Here is a 20,818-nt window from a genome sequence, read left to right as displayed (position 1 = left end):
TTTGAAGTGCATCAGTCTGAAAGCTTTCAACAAATAAATGCATTGCTTAACCTTACTTTTTTCATACCACTGCCCCGTGTCTCACAATATTTCATGCAAAAACATCCAAGACAGCATGTCTGCATACTGGAAATACCACATCTCCATATTCAATAATAACAGCAGCAGGGCATATAGCTGATCAAGTCAGACAAGAATAAATGTGACCCTGGACCACAAAACCAATGTTAAGTCTCAGGGGTATATTTGTAGCAATAACCAAAAATACATTGTATGGGTCAAAATTATCGATTTTTCCCTTTTTGCCAAAAATCATTAGGATATTAAGTAAAGATCATGTTCAATGAACATATTTAGTAAATTTCCTCAAAACTCAAACAAAATTTTTTTTGATTAGTAATATGCATTGCAAAGAACTTCATTTTGACAATTTTAAAAGTGAATTTCTCAGTATTTTGATTTTTTTGCACCTTCAGATTCTAGATTTTCAAATAGTTGTATCTTTGGCAAATATTGTCAGATCAGATGATGTATGAATCTTAATTTCGAAAAATGTACACTTAAGACTGGTTTGTGGGCCAGGGTGACAAATACAATAAGACTTTCATTTCCATTAAAATTACTTTGAAAGAGGAAAAAAAAACAAGAGCTCTTACCATGGGTGGCTTTAAATTTTCTCTTCCTAGATCCTGCAACGCATTTAAATACAGATTATTTTAATCCATTGTGAAAAGTAAAGTTATAAATAAGACATTATTAGAATACTTCTTACAAGCAAATACTATTTCAGTATTTCTACTTCAAAACTGAATGTTTAATTCAATGTGTTACTGGTGTTTTGTTTGTTTTGTAATTGTTTGTGAAACTTACAATTTCTGAGTGAAAATAGTTTCAAAGTAAATCCTACACCATTTTTTTCCCAGTGTGATCATGTTTTTATGACCAGCAAATAGAGACTCTAAAGACAATGCATTATGAAAAATAGGATCAAAACTCAAAGCTCAGAAGTCATAAAAATGGCATCCATGTTTACCATCCAAGAACTACTGAGTATTCACTACACAGAAATTAATCAATCATAATCATTTATTTAGATAATTTGCATTTAATAGTCTTAAAAGCCTGTTTAATTGTAAAGGTCAGAGAGCGAACGCAAGGGAGTCATGAAAATGTAAATTGCTACAAAAATGCCATAAAATTGTAGAAAATTACAACAAATGTTCAATTATTATAGCTAGCTATTTTGTGACAATATTCCTGAGCATAAGCTATGAGAGTTGTAGTATCTCCACACTGCACTTCCTTCCTCTCTCCAGCAGGGCGGCGCTGAAGGGGTTAAAGAGCACCAGACAGGAGAGGGTGGGAGTCACTCCCTTCTCCTTATTCTTCAAAAGAGATACTGCCTTATCCTCCTTATCACAGATCACCATAGAGATCTCCGCTGGAGAGAGATCCCAGACAGAGAGATGAATCTCAAAAAGCGCTGTTAAGGTTAAAATGTAAATGATAACATCACAGTTTGGTTTCGAGGCTTTATTATTATTACTCACCCAGGTTAAGGATGTGAACCATAGCCTCTAATCCAAGTGTATCGTACAGAGGCACCAGAGCCATAGAGAACGTGTAACAGGCCAGCTCTGCAACGACCCACTGCAGCCAGCAGGGGGAGACAAACAAAACGCAACATATTAGAAACATCCAGTCATAATAATCCTGGCGAACTGTGTATTCATCTCAATGGAAGCTGCTCAGCTGCGAGGTTTCTGAAATGTGACTCACAGGCACGCAGTGATTTAACAGGACTGTTGTTAATATGTTAAAGACTAATATTTCTTGACGCTGGAAAGTTTTCATCTGACCTTTTCTACAAAGAAGCATGATCAACGTCACACATTTCCAACCTAGAGATAGTGCTTAAATACTTAAATACAACCTTAAATACTTCTCAGTCATTTAATGTCATGGTTTTTCTGTGTTTAAAGACTCAAATCAATCTAGATAAAGACATACGTCTTCCATCAGCAGTTTCATACATAATTTCAGAGGCAGAAATAATGGTGATTTTGATTAAGATTACAAAAACAAACTTTGAACATAATTCTTTAAAATACCATGCACTGAAGAACAGTTCACAAACAGACCAGGAAATTAGATATTAATCTGTGTATGATATACCTCTGGTCTGTTTTGGGCAAAGATGCCCACAAACTGCTGTGGGTTTGGTTTGCAACCCTTCGCCAGCAAACCTGATCCCAACACCTGTGCACTTTCTGCGACCTGGAACAATCACTCACAGTGCCATTAAAATCACTCAGAGGGCTTTGGCTGGATTATTACATGGTTATTATACAGTAATAAATGTGTTATAATATGCATTGCTCTCACCTCAGTGTAAGAGATCCACTGATAGGGCTCTCCGGGATTCCTGAAGCCAAGACAAGGACCATTGCCTGCACAAAACATATAATATTGTTAGTTACTATCTCTCTCTGGAATACTTGATTCTGATTGGTCATTTGTGAAATACTGTGGTTAAATTCATGTTTTATAATGATTACTGTATAACTGACTGATCCGCTGTTATATGTGCTTCACATCAGCTTGTTTATCAATGACTTTCTATTGTCTTGAAGCTGAATAATGACACTATTGTCTTTTTAGAGCTGCTGTAAAAAATTAGAAAATAAGTTTGCATGACTGATTTATTACTGTCAAGCTGCTTTGAAACATTCTACTGTATAAAGTGCTGTATAAATAAAGATGACCAGCTGATGACATCTTTCATGCTGTATATCTGCTGTTCTAAAATTATCCATTTTTATTTTTATGCTTTCTACATTCCATGAATCCAAGCACAAAAAAAAATAAAATAAAACAAACTCTTCAAACTCAAGCAATCATCCAAGAAACTATTGTACAATCCATTCACTGAAGGAAGGGACATGTGATAAAAGCATTATCGATCTGAGAAAGCCTTGCAGAGCACTGCGGTAAATGAAAAGAAAAGCCATTGAATTCATCAATTCAAGCTCAATGGATGAAATAGTCACTCAATTTTTTTTTCCTGTATATTTATACAAACTGCTTTCAAAATCGTACAGACCTGCTATCCGCAGTCCTTTCTGGAACATGTCGTACACGGTCGTACACGGTCGTACACGGTCTTTGTGTTCTCATAGTAAAACTCCAGCAGATTGTCATCCGTCAGTAAAGCTGAGCGTCTACAGCTCTGATCTCCCTGTAAACAAGTATGTGTAATATCTGTTAATGATATGTGTTATATGACAAGAACGATTGCTAGTCTTTAAAGGTGCAGTATGTAATTATTGACAGATAGCAGTTGAAATGGGTACTGTGGACCAAATTCTAAATTTCCAAATTCACATTTCAAAGTAGAATAACTGGATGTAGCATTGTTTTTAAGAAACAAGTATGCAAACTAATGTTTCCTTAATATCTGCAAACATGGTATTTCACAATTTAGTAGAGTCAAATAAAAAACTACATACAGCACCTTACATTTTTGTCACCTAATATTTATATTTTATTGGATAGATTTTGCAGCAAAAACCCAGTTACCTGCACAGGTATGGACTGGGCCTGTAGGTCACATGGAGGCTGGGTTGGTCGAGGTCTGGTCACCAGCCAGTAGGTTGTGAGGGAGGCTAGCCCTCCTAAGCCTATGATAGAGGACAGAGAGAGGGACAGAGAGGACAGAGAGAAGGACAAGGGCAGAGACGGAAGGAGTGTCTTCAGATTGTCCATTTCAGACTTGCCATCTCCTCCAGTGAAACGCAAGGAACGTAACCAATCCTGAAACTGCATAGCTGTGAGAGACACAGATTCACTGCCATTAGCATCGTCATAAGAGTCCAACACTTCACAGTCTCCCACATCTCTCGAAATTATATGAAAATGGACAATGGCTACTGGATGAGAGCCGTACGCACCCACAGCAGCAAAATACATATTTACATCCAAAAGCAGCCTAAACCTAAAGCCTCCTTTGTTGTTCACCAATAATTTCTTTATATAGAACACAAAATAAGATATTTAGAATTGTTGTGACTATTGACATTCATTAAAAAAGGCATCTTTCGAAATATTCCACAGAAGTCGGATATGCAACACTTTACAATAAGGAACTATTTGTTGATATTATTTAAAAAACCTACTGAAACTTGAACTAAAATAAATTTAAATGAAATGGAAAATAAAATCTGATTCAAACTATGAGTATTTCAGTATATATCTGCAAACCTGATACCAAGCAGCAAACAATAAAAATAAAAAACGATGATATTCTGTATGCTACTATAGTAGCACAGAAATGACACATTTCACCTTTAAACAGACAAAGAACATCACAACACTGTCATTCTATTCATTAATGTCAATTATGGCAATTTTCACAAACGGGCCCTTTTAATAGCAGCTCGCCAGATAACCCTTATTAAAGCTGTTAGAAATGTGCCAGTTTTTCCTCTATATAATAGAAAAAGATAATAAATGGCTGTTAACCACAACATTCAAACACAAGCCCTGACACACTCTACAAAAATCTTTTAATTTATTTTTTAACGGTAAGATGAGGGAAAATGCCCCAACAACTGTAAGAATTCATTTACTTTCAAATTACAACTTATTTAGATATAAGTTTTCCATATGTAGGATGATGATGATGTATCAGCCAATGTGTTTTTAACTGGTGGCCGAGAGAGCTGCAATATAAAACACATGCAAATAAAAAAAACACCAGCTAATTAGGAATACGTCTTCATCAGTTTGACAGCACATCTGCTGCAAAATACTCGCAAAACAACCAAATGCTGCAGATACTCACCACACACCCAGAAACGCAATAGAAACACGCTGACAAAAAACAAAAAAATAAAAACAAGCTGCACAGACCACGAAGAGGGACCTCAACAATGCTTACGAAAATTAACCATGGTTGTATTATAGTAAATTGTACCAATTGTACCAATTGTATATCCATGTTGTACAAAAGCCATGGTTAAAGGTTAGTGTGGTTTACTGTCACGTTCGGGTACACAGGAGACGAGAGATCCAAGTGCAGTGTGAGATTTATTGGGTAATCCAAATCAGAGTCAAAAACAAGCCGGGGTCGTAACCAAACATCAATCCAAACAGAAACAAACAAAACAAACAAACAAACAGGAACAAGAACAGGAACTCGAAGACTAGGAACGCGAGGAAACTAGGTGACGGAAAGTAAGGACTCCATGAAAACAAATGGAAACAGACCAGATTATATAGGCAGGGTAATGGCTATCAAGTGAAGACACCTGAGTGCAATTAACAAGATTGCAATTACTGTGATGAAGGGACAATGCTTTGTGGGAATTGTAGTGCCTGCGGTGAGGTGCCTATGGGGAAGTGAGACCACTAGTGGACACCCAGGGAAACAGAGACCAGACAGCGTGACATTACCCCCTCTTCCACGGAGCAGCTACCAGATGAAAATGGGGAAACAGAGACAAGAAGTGCAAAAAACAAAAACAAGGAGCCCAGGAGGGAGGTGGACCGGCGGAGGACCAGGGGGAGGGACGGAGGGCCAGGTAATAGAGGGTAACAGAGACAGGAAGTGCCAAAAAAACAACAAAAAAAACAAAACAAAACAAAACAACAACAAAACACAAGTCCAGGGGAGAACAGAAAGTTCAGTGGCCCAGGGCCGAACCGACAGGGCAGGAATCCAGGGTGGAGCAAGGTGGAATTGGAGCCATGCGGTTGAGTCAGAAACCCACCAGGGCGGCGCAGAAGACCACCACAACCGTGCGGTCGAGACAGAAGCCCACCAGGGCGGCGCAGAGGACCACCACATCCGTGCGGTTGAGACAGAAGCCCACCAGGGCAGCGCAGAAGACCACCACAGCCGTGCGGACGAGACAGGAGCCCACCAGGGCGGCAGAGAAGACCACCACAGCCGTGCAGACGAGACAGGAGCCCACCAGGGCGGCGCAGAAGACCACCACAGCCGTGCGGTCGAGACAGAAGCCCACCAGGGTGGGGCAGAGGACCACCACATCCGTGCGGTCTAGACAGAAGCTTACACGGGTGGCGCAGAAGACCACCACAGCCGTGCGGACGAGACAGGAGCCCACCAGGGCAGCGCAGAAGACCACCACAGCTGTGCGGTCGAGACAGGAGCCCACCAGGGCTGCACCGAGGACCACCACAGTGGGATCGATGATACATGAGAGCAAGTCTGGATAGGCAAGTCTTAAACAGAGAACATGAACAAGTTAAGGGTGGCCTCCGTGGCCATGACAGGATAAGTCGAGTGCTCAAAGAGTTCGGCTGAGACCTGGAGAGGCTCTGGTAGTTCAGCAGAGACATGGAGGGGCTTTGGTAGTTCAGCAGAGATGTGGAGAAGCTCTGGTAGTTCCGCAGAGTTTAGACTGGATTCAGGAAGATTAATGGTGACTTGACTCTGCTCATGAGGATCATTGGTGACGTGACTCTGCTCATGAAGATCATTGGTGACCTGACTCTGCTCATGAAGATCAATGGTGACTTGCCTTTGCCCATGAAGATAGTCGGTGACTTGACCTTCCCCATGAAGAACACTGGTGACTTGACTTTGCCCATGAAGATCATTGGTGACTTGACTTTGTCCATGAAGATCACTGGTGACTTGAATTTGCCCATGAAGAACACCGGTGACTTGACTCTTTCCTTGAAGATCACCAGTGACTTGACTTGACTCCTGAGGTCTAACTGTGGTAGTGCTTAACTCATGAGTGTCAACGGTGACTTGACCTGACTCTGGAGTGTCAACGGTGACTTGACCTGACTCTGGAGTATCAACGGTGACTTGACCTGAATCTGGAGTGTCAACGGTGACTTGACCTGACTCTGGAGTGTCAACGGTGACTTGACCTGACTCTGGAGTGTCAACGGTGACTTGACCTGACTCTGGAGTGTCAACGGTGACTTGACCTGACTCTGGAGTGTCAACGGTGACTTGACCTGACTCTGGAGTGTCAAAGGTGACTTTACCTAACTCTGGAGTGTCAACGGTGACTTGACCTGACTCTGGAGTGTCAACGGTGACTTGACCTGACTCTGGAGTGTCAACGGTGACTTGACCTGACTCCTGAGGTCTAACTGTGGTAGTGCTTAACTCATGAGTGTCAACGGTGACTTGACCTGACTCTGGAGTGTCAACGGTGACTTGACCTGACTCTGGAGGGTCAACGGTGACTTGACCTGACTCTGGAGTGTCAAAGGTGACTTTACCTAACTCTGGAGTGTCAACGGTGACTTGACCTGACTCTGGAGTGTCAACGGTGACTTGACCTGACTCTGGAGTGTCAACGGTGACTTGACCTGACTCCTGAGGTCTAACTGTGGTAGTGCTTAACTCATGAGTGTCAACGGTGACTTGACCTGACTCTGGAGTGTCAACGGTGACTTGACCTGACTCTGGAGGGTCAACGGTGACTTGACCTGACTCTGGAGGGTCAACAGGGACCTGACCTGACTCTGGATGGTCAATGGAAACCTGACTTGACTCTGGAGGGTCAACGGGAACCTGACTTGACTCTGGAGGGTCAACGGGAACCTGACTCCACTCTGGAGGGTCAACAGGAACCTGACTCCACTCTGGAGGGTCAACGGGAACCTGACTCCACTCTGGAGGGTCAACTGTGGCTGTCATCCCGTGTAGAGGCACCAGACAAGCGGCCATCTTGGGCAGTGGCACTGGAGGGTCAACGGTGACGGCCGGTGGCCATCTTGGGCATTGGCGCTGGACTGGCGGCCACCTTGTGCTGTGGCGCTGGACCGGCGGCCACCTTGTGCTGTGACGCTGGGCTGGCGGCCATCTTGCGCGGTGGCGCTGGGCTGGCGACCACCTTGCGCCGTGGTGCTGGGCTGGCGACCACCTTGTGCTGTGGCGCTGGGCTGGCGGCCATATTGTGCAGTCGTGCTGGGCTGGCAGTCCTACTGGCTGTAGACTCCGGTCTAGAGTCGGCCATCCCACCGAGAGGGACAGGTGTGGCTGAGTCATCCCACCGAGATCGATGCTGTAGGTATCTGGTGAACCCCCAGAAGTCCAGTATCTCCAGCCCCTTCATCTCCCACCCAGGCAAAGGGTCATCCAGGCAGTCGTTGAATAGGTCCTTCAGGGTCTCATCATTATACCCCATCCCCACTGCCATTGTCCAGAACATTTGCGCCAAGCACCCCACCTCACTCCCCTTTTGACGGAGAGTGGTTAGGTTGGAAAGTCTCCCCATCCACTCCTCTATGGTGGCTGGGGAACGTATACAAAATCCCACACTGCTGGATCTTGGCATGATGGAGTCCTTCTGTCACGTTCGGGTACACAGGAGACGAGAGATCCAAGTGCAGTGTGAGATTTATTGGGTAATCCAAATCAGAGTCAAAAACAAGCCGGGGTCGTAACCAAACATCAATCCAAACAAAAAAACAAACAAACAGGAACAAGAACAGGAACTCGAAGACTGGGAACGAGAGGAAACTAGGTGACGGAAAGTAAGGACTCCATGAAAACAAATGGAAACAGACTGGATTATATAGGCAGGGTAATGACTATCAAGTGAAGACACCTGAGTGCAATTAACAGGAGTGCAATTACTGTGATGAACGGACAAGGCTTTGTGGGAATTGTAGTGCCTGCGGTGAGGTGCCTATGGGGAAGTGAGACCACTAGTGGACACCCAGGAAAACAGAGACCAGACAGCGTGACATTTACTTACCATTTTTTATTTGTATTTATTTTTATATAATATTATATATATATATATATATATATATATATATATATATATATATAATAATATAATATATATATATATATTTATATATATAATAATATATATATATATATATATATATATATATATATATATATATATATATATATATATATATATATATATATATATATATATATATATATATATATATATATATATATATAGCGGTTGCATCTCGCTGCATATGAGGACACCATCAGGCTCGAACGCTTCATCCAACTATCCATCCGCTTCGCCACTCGTATGCAGTCGTGCCTCGAACAGCACCAGGGCCAGTTGTACTCCAACTCGCCCCTCTGCCATCCAGAGACCGTCAGCTCCCCAGAACCAGCCAACGAACCCATGCTTGTCGACTCATACCAACTCACTGCTGCGGAACGGCAAAGACGGCTGGCCCAGAATCTCTGCCTCTACTGTGCATCTCCGGCACTTATCATCTTCGTATGCCCCTGTCCGTCCTTTTCGTCCCATGGTGAGTGCCACTCTCCCTTCGAAGTATCAAATGAAACCACTCACCACTATAGTGACACTTACTGCCGCTAACATTTCTCTTTCAGTTTCCGCCCTTCTTGATTCTGGGTCAGCCGGCAACTTCATCTCCAGCGCCCTCTGCTGCCAGCTCAACATCACTACCACGGCAACGCCGTCAGCCTACCAGGTCCATTCAATAACCGGCAAACCACTGAGTCAGAGGTGAATTCGTCGCAGTGTCGGTCCAATCACCCTCCAAACTGGGCTACTTCATAAGGCTACTTCATACATCGACAGTAGTTGCATCCGGATGGACGAGGAGAAGGTGGACGCTGTCAAAAACTGGCCCACTCCTACCACCATCAAAGAACTCCAGCGGTACCTCGGCTTTGCTAACTTCTACCGCTGATTCATACAAGATTACAGTTCCATCACCAACCCACCTACCAGTCTTCTCCGTAATAAGCCCAAGTCTCTGTCCTGGACCCCAGCCGCCACGGAGGCCTTCAACACTCTCAAGGAGGCTTTCACTACCGCTCCACTCCTGGTCCATCCTGATCCTAATCGACCCTTCATCGTTGAAGTCGACGCCTCCACCAACGGAGTAGGAGCGGTCCTTTCCCAGCAGCAGGGGAATCCCAGCTGCCTCCACCCATGCACCTTCTTCTCTCGCAAGCTCGTGAAGTTGACTCGGCGGAGGTCAACTACGACATTGGCAACTGAGAGCTACTAGCCATCAAAGTGGCGCTGGAGGAGTGGAGGCATTGGTTGGAGGGAGCTAAACACCCATTCCTAGTTCTTGAGGATCATAAAAATCTAGAATACCTATGCATGGCTAAGAGACTAAACCCAAGACAGGCCCGCTGGGCGATATTCTTCACTCGGTTCAACTTCTCCATCTCATACCAACCAGGGTCCAAGAAAATCAAGGCCGACGCTCTGTTCCGGTGTCACTCTCCTGAGGAAAATCTGGAAGAACCCGAAACAATACTTCCGATAAGGTAATCATCAGTCCTATCACCTGGTCGACTGAGACCCTGCCCTCCTCAAATCCCTCCACCAACACTCTGCCGGGTTGACCCCCAGAAGGATGTCTCACTCCTCAAACCTTACTATCCTTCTGTTTCTCCCTCCACAGAGCCTGGCGTAGCCGAAGCCCCCCTACCTCTCCTCCTTGATGATGGAGCTGCCTACAAGGTTAACGACATCCTGGACTCCCGGCGGCGTGGTGGACAACTTGAGTACCTAGTGGACTGGGAAGGATACGGTCCAGAGGAACGCTCATGGGTCCCACGCAACGACATCCTGGATCCGAACCTACTAGACACCTTCCAATCCAATCACCCTGAAAGACCGGCTCCACGAGGATCAGGAGCGGGCCGTGGGGAGGGGGGTACTGTAACAGACACACCAGGCTCCAACACCAACCAATCACAGCGCACTCCCTCACCTGAGTACTAATCACTCACACCTGCTCCTCATCCACCGGCAATCATCCTCTCCCATAAAAACCACACACATGCACCCAGTCACCGTCGGGTCTCGTTTGCAACAAGGTCATACCTGCCTGCTTACTCTAAGGACTAACCTACCTCTCTGCTTACCTCTCTCCAGTGTCTCCAACTCTCCATCGTGTGCGTGTGTGTGTCCACTACCTCAAGCATCTTGTGTTCTTCACCATCGGATCCGTTCATCTCCACTACCTCCAGCACCATTACCTGCTCCTGCACTACCTGCTCCTCTGCTTGTGTCATATTAAACTGTGTTTTCCTGTTATTCCAGCCTCCTGTCCCTGAATACCGTAACATGTACAGGCATTGGAATATTTACATATTTAATTGCCAATATTTTTATTGTAGATATATCATAACAGCAACATTATAAATGCAAATTAAATTAACTCAATTAGCCTATAGTTTGCAATGAAAATATCTCAAATGTACATCTAATTTGTTAAAATACTGAACAACAACCCCATCATTTACAAGAAGTATTTATTTATAAATAATAGTAACAAAAGTTTACGGAAATGTTCAGCCCCTTTGCAACCCTAGGTACAAATCACTGTACAGGCACGACCTTGAGTGACCTACGGTTATTAAAAAACTGTGGCGACTCCAAAACACTAAAAGAGAATAATAATCATTAAAAAAACCACCAGGAATTATAGTACATTATTATAACTCTACGCTAAAATGATCTGGTGCATTAACACTGAATTAAATGAATGTGCAGTGACTCTAAATTACTGACCGCTCTCATTGATTTCTTTTAAAGAGGTCTGAGAACAAAAGCTGAATGAAAAGCACTCAGCCCTGAGAGAAACCAACTAATGATTCCGGCCTCATCTGAATGCCAGGATGAAGTAATGATGATTGGCCGACACACAACAGGCGCTCGGGTAACTCTCGGCCGTTTGTGAAGAGCCAGGACACACACCCAGCCGAAACATAAACACAGCACAGGTGTGGAAATGTTTCAGGACACACAGAAGGACAGGTGGAGATGACGAGAGGTGTGTTTTCTCGCTGACAGGCTGCAAATGAATTTTAATGGCGTCCCGCAGCAGAAGATGACACTGAAGTGAGTACAGTCACACTGATTTGGTCCTGAGATGGGGTGACTGGGAGGCCCCGGTGTGAACGTGTTTGCCGATGAGACCATCTGTAATGATCACATGAGACGACCAAGACACATTCACTTCACAGCCTCTCTCTCTCTCTCTTCCCTAACCTCTCACCCACTTCCTCCCCCCATTAAAAGCACAGGAGGACAAAGGATGATGTCATCACCCCTCGCCCTGCATCGGTATTCCCACAGAGAGGGAAAAAGCCCTCCCTCCTCTCTCTTTAAATGCCACCACAGCAAGTGGCCTGATGTTTGTCTCCAGAATACTTAACTCTAGACGCCGAAGCCAGCCAGCGTCACAACTTCATCTCAGTGTATGGGGTTTATAACAGCCACGGATGATGATATGCACACAATACAACTCTATAATCACATAAGACAACCCTATGTGTGTGTGTGTGTATATATATATATATATATATATATATATATATATATATATATATATATATATACAGTCGTGGCCAAAAGTTTTGAGAATTACATAAATATTAGTTTTCAAAAAGTTTGCTGCTCAACTGCTTTTAGATCTTTGTTTTAGTTGTTTCTGTGATGTACTGAAATATAATTACAAGCACTTCACACGTTTCAAAGGCATTTATGACAAAATTACATGACATCTATGCAAAGAGTCAGTATTTGCAGTGTTGGCCCTTCTTTTTCAAGACCTCTGCTATTCGACTGGGCATGCTCTCAATCAACTTCTGGGCCAAATCCTGACTGATAGCAACCCATTCTTTCATAATAACTTCTTGGAGTTTGTCAGAATTAGTGGGTTTTTGTTTGTCCACCCGCCTCTTGAGGATTGACCACAAGTTCTCAATGGGATTAAGATCTGGGGAGTTTCCAGGCCATCGACCCAAAATTTTAACATTCTGGTCCCCGAGCCACTTAGTTATCACTTTTGCCTTATGGCACGGTGCTTCATCGTGCTGGAAAATGCATTGTTCTTCACCAAACTGTTGTTGGATTGTTGGAAGAAGCTGCTGTTGGAGGGTGTTTTGGTACCATTCTTTATTCATGGTTGTGTTTTTGGGCAGAATTGTAAGTGAGCCCACTCCCTTGGATGAGAAGCAACCCCACACATGAATGGTGTCTCACTGGAGTGCTGTACAGTAATGTACTTACACTCTCAGAAAAAAAGGTACAAAAGCTGTCTTTGGGACTGTAGATTTTAGGTAATACAGTAATATACACACTTTAATATGTATCATTTTAGGTATTAATATTTACAATATTCATACTATATTTACACTTTATGTAATAATATATGTAGTAGTCAACCTTTGAAAGGATCGAAAAGTTTATCAAAGTTGACAAGAACCAATTTGTTTTAGGTTTTAGGACAACTTTAATGACATTTGATCCACTTCAAATTAGTGCTGCACTCGTCAGTAACTCGTCAGTAAAGCTGGTTCTGTAAAGCTGTAGTTGACAAACTACGCAATATTGCGTTCATAATCGCAGATGAATTGCATTCAGTTATGAACGCGATATTGCGTAGCTTGTCAGCGAACAACGACTCAGTATATTAAGTGCCGCTCCATTTGAAAACAGGTGATGGATATTTAGTACTAATCACAGAACCAGCTTTACATAAGAGACACGCATGACAATCGCATGCGATTAATGGTGCAGCCCTACTTCAAATGTTGACACTTTAGGTACTAATAATATGTGCTATTTTTGGTACATACAGTCGTGGACAAAAGTTTTGAGAATTACATAAATATTGGAAATTGGAAAAGTTGCTGCTTAAGTTTTTATAATAGCAATTTGCATATACTCCAGAATGTTATGAAGAGTGATCAGATGAATTGCATAGTCCTTCTTTGCCATGAAAATTAACTTAATCCCAAAAAAACCTTTCCACTGCATTTCATTGCTGTCATTAAAGAACCTGCTGAGATCATTTCATAAATCGTCTTGTTAACTCAGGTGAGAATGTTGACGAGCACAAGGCAGGAGATCATTATGTCAGGCTGATTGGGTTAGAATGGCAGACTTGACATGTTAAAAGGAGGGTGATGCTTGAAATCATTGTTCTTCCATTGTTAACCATGGTGACCTGCAAAGAAACACGTGCAGCCATCATTGTGTTGCATAAAAATGGCTTCACAGGCAAGGATATTGTGGCTACTAAGATTGCACCTAAATCAACAATTTATAGGATCATCAAGAACTTCAAGGAAAGAGGTTCAATTCTTGTAAAGAAGGCTTCAGGGCATCAAAGAAAGTCCAGCAAGCTCCAGGATCGTCTCCTAAAGAGGATTCAGCTGCGGGATCGGAGTGCCACCAGTGCAGAGCTTGCTCAGGAATGGCAGCAGGCAGGTGTGAGCGCATCTGTACGAACAGTGAGGCGAAGACTTTTGGAAGATGGCCTGGTGTCAAGAAGGGCAACAAAGAAGCCACTTCTCTCCAAAAAAACCATCAGGGACAGATTGATCTTCTGCAGAAAGTATAGTGAATGGACTGCTGAGGGGCAAAGTCTCAGATGCACACACAGTCTCAGATGAAGCCCCTTTCCGATTGTTTGGGGCATCTGGAAAAAGGCTTGTCCGGAGAAGAAAAGGTGAGCGCTACCATCAGTCCTGTGTAATGCCAACAGTAAAGCATCCTGACACCATTCATGTGTGGGGTTGCTTCTCATCCAAGGGAGTGGGCTCACTCACAATTCTGCCCAAAAACACAGCCATGAATAAAGAATGGTACCAAAACACCATCCAACAGCAGCTTCTTCCAATAATCCAACAACAGTTTGGTGAAGAACAATGCATTTTCCAGCACGATGGAGCACCGTGCCATAAGGCAAAAGTGATAACTAAGTGGCTCGGGGACCAGAATGTTGAAATTTTGGGTCGATGGCCTGGAAACTCCCCAGATCTTAATCCCATTGAGAACTTGTGGTCAATCCTCATGAGGCGGGTGGACAAACAAAAACCCACTAATTCTGACAAACTCCAAGAAGTGATTATGAAAGAATGGGTTGCTATCAGCCAGGATTTGGCCCAGAAGTTGATAGAGAGCATGCCCAGTCGAATTGCAGAGGTCCTGAAAAAGAAGGGCCAACACTGCAAATACTGACTCTTTGCATAAATGTCATGTGATTGTTGATAAAAGCCTTTGAAACGTATGAAGTGCTTGTAATTATATTTCAGTACATCACAGAACCAACTGAAACAAAGATCTAAAAGCAGTTTAGCAGCAAACTTTTTGAAAACTAATATTTATGTAATTTTCAAAACTTTTGGCCACGACACTGTAGGTGATGTACATTTTAGTACTAATATATACACTCTAGATACTAATATGCACCATTTTGGATACTAATATTTAAACTTTAGGTATTAATTTGTACCTTTTGGTACATATACACTAGGGCTGGGACAACGCGTCGAGGTCATCGATGACGTCGACGCAAAAAATACGTCGACGCATAATATGCGCATCGATTCGTCGACCTATTTTTATTTCTCTAAAAAAAGTTTGCAAAACGTTTACCTTATGTGCGCTGAATATATGTGATGGCCGAATCAACATTCTGTCCAACGTTATATAACCAATCCAGGGGTTTTTCTGCATTGATCTTTTTTTTTTGGCGGCTGTCAAAGCCTTATTTGATCGCTGAGTGAATGACTGTGCTGCTGCGCCTGACAGGGCGCGTACGAGAGAGAGCCCCGCTGCGCGCGTGCACTCACAGTCTTCAAACAACACGAGCGCTTCTTGCTCTCTCTCTCCCTCGTGCATATTAATCAAAATCATTAAACACGATAGAAAAAGAAACACCAAAGTTTCACGCGCGCTCGCGCACTCACAGTCTTCAAACTACACGAGCGCTGTCTTGCTCTCTCTCTCTCTCTCTCTCCCCTCGTGCATATTAACCAAAATCATTAGACACGATAGAAAAAGGGCGGAACGCCAAAGTTTCACGTGGAGCATTCGGAGATTTTTTTTTCTCCATGACAGGCTGCTGGCTCCCACTGTTAATTTTTATTTTTTATTTTTTGGAAAAGCACTCTCTGTATTAGCTTGAAGCCCTAAAGTTTACATTGGTTACTGTATTCTTTCAATTGCTCTAAACAAGTATTTTGGGTGAACTTTTTTATTGAATGCTAGACATCAAGTTGTTGTTATTTGCATCTGAAAGAAGAACTTTTTTCAGTAAGCTAGGCCCTATGTGTTCAGTAAGCTTGTTTCAGTAAGCTATGTGTTTTCAAGGCTTCAAGGTTTTATTGAATGCTATCTCTATACAAGTGCAAAGTAATGCATTCTTAGTCAGTCTTTTATTTTGTAATTTTAAGAGCAATAAACATATATTGCAATGTTAAGGAATTCATGTTTTTTTCATTCAGATATGTAAATCAACATGTATAAATTGTTACTAGTCAATTAATGGGGAGATAATCGAAATCGAATCTGTCTGAAAAATTTAATCGTTAGATTAATCGATGCATCGAAAAAATAATCGCTAGATTAATCGTTTAAAAAATAATCGTTTATCCCAGCCCTAATATACACTGTATGTATTAATACACTTTATGTAGTAACATATATACTATAGATACTGATTTTCACCATTTTGGTATTAATATGCTCTATTTGGTATTAATATGTATGCTTTAGGTACTAATATCTACATTTAGGCACTAATATGTACACATTAGATACATGTATGCCCCCGTTAGGGGTAAATAAGGTATAAATATATATTTTTGTCTGAGAGTGTACAGTAAAAGTTGAGCATATTGGAGAGTTTTAAAGCATATTTAATATGAAAACGAGGCTGTGTAAAACGAGGAAAGGTGTGTATTAATCTGGAATTACGAATTTGCTAGAATATCACTGCTGAAATCTGATAAGCCATAACTTATTAGAGTGGGTGGTTCCCCAGAGACAAAGGAAAGTTTTTCCACTTCGCGGACGTTCATTGGTTGAACGCAAACAGAGGCGTGAACCAGTCAAGCCATAAGAACTGACCCAGGAAGTTCCTCCCGGTCTTGCTGTTCTTCTGTTCTTGTTGTTCTTGCTCTTCTTCGCGCTCTTGGTCCACTCTTCTATCGCCGTTGATCTCAGCACGTCGGCTGAGAGAACAGCCGTTCTCATGGCTCCTTTGGGAGCTTTCACCTCCATAGCTTTCATCTCCGTTGTTTTCATTTCTTTTACTTACTAAGTTCCTCTTTACACGAGGAAGACGAATTCTAAGCTCATTAAGTTTGTTGGACCTTTCAAATATCGCGCGATTCCGCAGCAGCCCCGGAAGACACGAAGAACACGCCTAGACACATAGGACCATGCTCACACGCACGCTGGTCTGGCGAGTCACAAAGTGACCACATGCAAAAGTGACAACATGGTCTGAACCTAGCTCTTACAATGCCAAGAAAACCTCAGAGCTCAGAACAACAGGCACATTGTTAGACTAAAGACATTCAGGATCCAGGACAAATATCAGTGCCCAAGTGTGTAAGGATTCTGAGGAGTTCCTGAGGAAAAACCTGATGTTCAGTCGTGTAAAGATTGAGAATCACAAGAAGTGAATAAGCTCACTGGAAAGACAACCTTAATATTTGATATCACAATTATTGCTCAGTGACAGCAATGGTAATACATGAAGACTTATAGAGTCTTAGAAATGTCTCAAACTGTGATGAATTCATTCATTTTAATAAGTAATTGAACATTTTATAGTGCTACAGGTCAACAAATGTATTGTCTATTTTATTTATTTTTTAATTTAAAGACGTTGGAGGGAAATCTCTGATATAGTTATTTTAGTATTGTTTATACTATTATTTACTGTTTTGAATTAGCTATTATTATCACATTTTCAGTTTTTATTAGGTTTTGTTTTTATTTTTTATTCATCTTTAAATTTACTCATTTTTTCTCCATTTCAATAATTTTGGTACTTATTTCAGAAAAGACAGCATTTCTAATTTTCATTTATGTTTTCTTAAATACTTTTTCATCAATTACGTATATCTGATTTTAGCTTTATTTCAATCAATTAAAAATATTTGTAAATAGACTTAATTAACAATAACAACACTGGAATGAAATCCTCTTAATTAAAACCTGTACCTCTGGCAGCAGATGAAATAGCAGGGTCACAGGATATGATGTCACGTGTAGTGGACTCTGGCAGTGGGATTCCAGAGGATTTAAAATGAATATGATGAGGAGGCAGGGAATGAGACACCTGTCCAATGGTTAATGAATGAAGGAGGGTGTTCGCTGGCTGTGATTTCACAACATCGCTATATGAAATATGGGAATGGTATCCTGAAGACACACCTCACAACATGTCTCATCCTACAAGTTGCTTTTGCTGTCATGGCTTTTGTGCTGCTCAGAAATGTGCTACTCTCAAACAATGAGTCATTTCCAAGCATTTTCCCCAACACCAACCTGACTACAAAAACCTTTGAATTTTGGATTTTTGTGTGAATGTGTTAAACCAGCCCAAGTTTATTCAGCATGACTAGACACGCCACACACATGCACAACATCTTCAATGCTCCGCCAGTCTTCTGCACGGCAAGCAAAACTGTCTTTTGTTCTAAAGCAGTGCATCTCAACAGCACAGGTTTGCTAGGAGCATTTTACAGTTTTCTTTTTCTTGACATACAGAAAGCACACCATTACCTCATTACATAATTGACAAAAACACACCCAAAATGACCCGGCATGACAGGAAGACAGAGAAATGCATCAGTGCATTAAACTACAAACTTATTCAAAGTAGCCTTGCACTTACTGTAGATTACACAGAAACGCAAGACTCAAATTGCATTTACATTTAATCATTTAGCAGACGCTTTTATCCAAAGCGATTTACAAATAGAAGCAGTCAGGTCAACAAGAGAACAACTACAGCATACAAGTGCCATGACAAGTCTCAGTTAGTCTAGTACAGAACGCATAGCCAGGTTTTTTAAAAATGTTTTAGGCTATATATAAATGAAAAGACAAGAAATAGCTAGACATAACAATGCTAATAAAATGGGAAAACTTCAATTAGCTACATACAGTTGTCCCAAAAATGATTTAAATAGTTTATAGACACTTAAAATATCTGAATATTATTGGATTACATAACATAGTAGGCTATACCGTGTAAATAGGTAGCATACCCATGTGTTTTTAAAAGGTAAATGTGATTATTAATCCAGCACTGATATGAACTATAAGGAAACTCTATTAACAATATATTAGATTGTTAACAGTTTAATCTCTTAAGTAATAAATTGTTTAAAAGCAGCCTATTTATAAGTAATTTGTGCATTTATGAGAGCGCGTCTCTACCTCTTTATAAAATACGTGCACGTGTCACGCGCTGTCGGCGCTGATGCCAAAATATAAGAGAAACGCGACGAAAAAAATGTCATGTAAAATCATTTCACTCACTCAAAAGACGATGTGTGAAGATTAAATTCGCATTAAAGTTCTGATGTGATGCTAAACAGAGCGAATGAGCGAGTAAATGAATGAATAAATGAATGGGGTTTCCATTGATAAATGTGCCGGCTTCTTCCGTCAATCGAAATCAATATTTTTTTAAGGTGGTTTTTCTAATTTTGTATGAAACGACTGCATTTAAAGCCTCTATGGTTTGGGGAAGTTTTAAGAACCCGTCTCTTACCTGTGTGTGGAATCTGGGTCACCCGTCCCGTCCTCCGAGAGTTTGTCTCTCCTCCTCAGACTGTGGTCGATCCCTCCCGGACCCGGACCCCAGAGCCAGTGTTCAGCCCCTCTCACAAACATGCCCCGCTCCCCCTCTGAAGTCAGCCTGCCCCGGGACAAACCTCCACCAGCTTCTCTCGAGGTATTCCCAAAACTTCCACATCCAATTATGAGCTTTAACATGCTTTTTGGCGACATCTCCACATGGAGACTGTAAGAGAAGTCTAGTGTTTAATAGGTATTGCCTACCGAGCTTCGTAGATTCATCACATTAAATAATTAATTCTCCTTTTTGGTAGCTGAGGAGCATAAATCTTCAGTCTGTGTGTGTGTTTATGTGACTACTCAACAAGGCGGGAATTGTGTCATATTTCTGTCCCACAATTAGATGTCTTATTGTGTCTATGCTTTGTTTGTTAACTGCATTTTAACAAACTGCATTTTCAGCAGTGAGCTTGTTCTAATTTAAATGGCCCTGATTGGCTATTGCCTTCAAGAAATCACCAGCTCTCTCTGTGATTGGCTACTTGCTCCACGCTGCATGAACACGTTATAAATAGAAATATTTGATGTGCAAACACAACTGTACTAGAGAGCTGTTATTGCATCTTTAACTGAGGGTGCTGCTTTCATTTGAGCATTTGTCAAAATGAGCCAAAAATGCTAAATAATACACCTGGAAATTGGGATAGAAAAGATCCATTTCCAAAAGCATGAACATTAAATTGAGTTGTAATGTGAAAATGTTAAATACAGTTAGAAAATATCAAACATATTTCTTTTAAATGCACTTTTATTCATAATGTTTTATTTTGAATGTTTTTGTAATTCAACTGATATAAGGCGTGAATCATTTGAACGTGCGTCATTGTCATTGTGACGTCACTGAGAATTCTGTGTACATGTGACCCTTTAGGCGCGCAGAACTATGCTTTCAGTTCAGTTCAGACTTTTCCCCCTATGCCTTCCACAGTGCTTGTCCGTGATCAGTTCTCTTTCACGGCTTATTGGCTATAATCCAACAGGAATGTTTCTTTTTAATCAAGCACATCATGCTCTTTACTTTGACATTCATCCATGTTTCTTTATTAACAATGTCAAACTGTCCGGCCCACTGAAGGCTGAGGGGGTTATCATGAATAAATACACATTTATAGGACATAAAAGCGAAAGTATGTGGTGACATTTTTCAAAATGTCATTGGCACAATAGAGCACCAGTTTAAA

General features: G+C 41.7%; 1 protein-coding gene and 1 pseudogene across 2 annotated transcripts in view; both read right to left on the bottom strand.

Moving 5' to 3' along the window:
- Positions 1-20,003, bottom strand: part of LOC132098241 (long-chain-fatty-acid--CoA ligase 6-like) — a 30,718-nt pseudogene extending 10,715 nt beyond the window's left edge.
- Positions 20,004-20,446: 443 nt separating this feature from the next.
- The window catches only part of prkg1l (protein kinase cGMP-dependent 1, like), a 44,294-nt gene continuing 43,922 nt past the window's right edge, over positions 20,447-20,818 (bottom strand). For both annotated transcript variants that reach the window (XM_059503144.1, XM_059503143.1), the window contains exon 20: positions 20,447-20,818. This exon is cut by the window's right edge and continues 600 nt beyond it. The gene's annotated coding sequence lies outside the window, so the exon portion shown is untranslated.

Source organism: Carassius carassius, chromosome 21 (genome assembly GCF_963082965.1).
Source record: "Carassius carassius chromosome 21, fCarCar2.1, whole genome shotgun sequence".
Classification (NCBI taxonomy): Eukaryota; Metazoa; Chordata; class Actinopteri; order Cypriniformes; family Cyprinidae; genus Carassius; species Carassius carassius.
The sequence above is the reverse complement of the archived record's forward strand: the minus strand, read 5'-3'. Positions and strand labels throughout refer to the sequence as shown.